Consider the following 2,500-nt stretch of genomic DNA (forward strand, 5'->3'; position numbering starts at 1 on the left):
TCTCTTAACACTGTTGTAACCCTGTTCCTCTTTGCTGCCCCTACCCCTAGTCTTCTAGCCCTTTCCCATAATGCACCTGTGTACTGGGAGTAATAGAGGAGGTTACAGATTTAGGGCTGTTGAGACTAATAGTCTGGTTTAACTCTGGGGAAGTTTGTTGTATTAAAGGACATACAGGCTTCAATAAACAGCTTCAATATTATAAAGGTTAGTTTAGAACAAGCTGTCTGATTGGCTGAACACTTCCTGTTTTGAGCAAGTACTGAACACAGAACCAAACACTGAACACAGAACCAAAAACAGAACCCAGAACCAAACACAGAACAGAACCCAGAACCCAGAACCAAACACTGAACACAGAACCAAAAACAGAACCCAGAACCAAACACAGAACCGAACCCAGAACCAAACACAGAACCATACACAGAACCGAACACAGAACCCAGAACCGAACACCAAACACTGAACCAAACACCAAACACTGAACCAAACACTGAACACAGAACCAAGCACTGAACCAAGCACTGAACCAAGCACTGAACACAGAACCAAACACAGAACCCAGAACCGAACCCAGAACCAAACACTGAACCAAACACTGAACACAGAACCAAGCACTAAACCAAGCACTGAACACAGAACCAAACACAGAACCCAGAACCAAACACAGAACCGAACCCAGAACCAAACACAGAACACAGAACCAAACACAGAACCGAACCCAGAACCCGGAACCGAACACAGAACAGAACCCGGAACCGAACACAGAACCAAACACTGAACACAGAACCAAACTCAGAACCAAACACTGAACTCAGAACCAAACACTGAACACAGAACCAAACACTGAACCAAACACAGAACTCAGAACCGAACACTGAACCAAACACTGAACACTGAACCAAACACTGAACCAAACACAGAACCAAACACTGAACACAGAACCAAACACTGAACCAAACACTGAACACAGAACCGAACTCAGAACCAAACACTGAACTGAACACTGAACCAAACACTGAACACTGAACACTGAACCAAACACTGAACACGGAACCAAACACTGAACACGGAACCAAACACTGAACACAGAACCAACCACAGAACCGAACACTGAACACTGAACCAAACACTGAACACTGAACCAAACACTGAACACAGAACCAACCACAGAACCAACCACAGAACCGAACACTGAACCCAGAACCAAACACAGAACCGAACACTGAACCCAGAACCGAACACAGAACCAAACACCAAACACAGAACCAAACACTGAACCGAACACTGAACACAGAACCAACCACTGAACCCAGAACCAACCACAGAACCGAACACTGAACCCAGAACCAACCACAGAACCGAACACTGAACCCAGAACCGAACACAGAACCGAACACAGAACCAAACACAAAACCAACCACTGAATACAGAACCAACCACAGAACCGAACCCAGAACCAAACACAGAACCGAACACTGAACCCAGAACCAAACACAGAACCGAACACAGAACCGAACCCAGAACCAAGCACTAAACCAAGCACAGAACCCAGAACCAAACACAGAACCCAGAACCAAACACAGAACCCAGAACCAAACACAGAACCCAGAACCAAACACAGAACCGAACCCAGAACCCGGAACCGAACACAGAACAGAACCCGGAACCGAACACAGAACCAAACACTGAACACAGAACCGAACACAAAACCAACCACTGACCACAGAACCAACCACAGAACCGAACACTGAACCCAGAACCAAACACAGAACCGAACACTGAACACAGAACCAAACACAGAACCGAACCCAGAACCGAACACAGAACCGAACACCGAACACAGAACCGAACACAGAACCGAACACAGAACCGAACACAGAACCGAACACAGAACCGAACACAGAACCGAACCGAACACAGAACCAAACACCGAACACAGAACCAAACACAGAACCAAACACAGAACCCAGAACCAAACACCGAACACAGAACCAAACACCGAACCAAACACAGAACCCAGAACCAAACACCGAACACAGAACCAAACACCGAACCAAACACAGAACCCAGAACCAAACACCGAACACAGAACCAAACACAGAACCAAACACAGAACCAAACACAAATACTGATGTGAAAAGAATTCAGTTCTTGCCCTGAGTTTATTCTCCCATATTATATTAGTAGAGTAACAGAGAAGCGCATTTATTTTTAATTACACGAAACAGTTTAATTGTAGCTTGATCGTTTTAACAATTATATTTTAAAGTGTAGTTCTTGGTGGGTTAGAACTTTTACCTACTGTAGTATAGGCAGAATTCTGAACAGATACAGCTGGATCGTTTCACGTGTGTGTGTCAGAGGAAGAACATGTTAGCCTTTCTTCTGAGTGAGTGAGTGGGAGGGGCAAATGTTCACTTATGTGTCAGGGTTAGACCTCTCTGTATAAAAAGTGTGTGTGTGTGTGTGTGTGTATCTGTGTGTGTGTATCTGTGTG

The 2,500-nt window shown here is 45.0% G+C and overlaps 1 protein-coding gene across 2 annotated transcripts in view; it reads left to right on the forward strand.

The window, feature by feature from the left end:
* Positions 1-2,500, forward strand: part of mxd4 (MAX dimerization protein 4) — a 14,718-nt gene that overhangs the window by 6,667 nt on the left and 5,551 nt on the right. The window lies entirely within an intron of this gene.

The sequence above is a fragment of the Tachysurus fulvidraco genome, chromosome 4 (assembly GCF_022655615.1).
Source record: "Tachysurus fulvidraco isolate hzauxx_2018 chromosome 4, HZAU_PFXX_2.0, whole genome shotgun sequence".
NCBI lineage: Eukaryota > Metazoa > Chordata > Actinopteri > Siluriformes > Bagridae > Tachysurus > Tachysurus fulvidraco.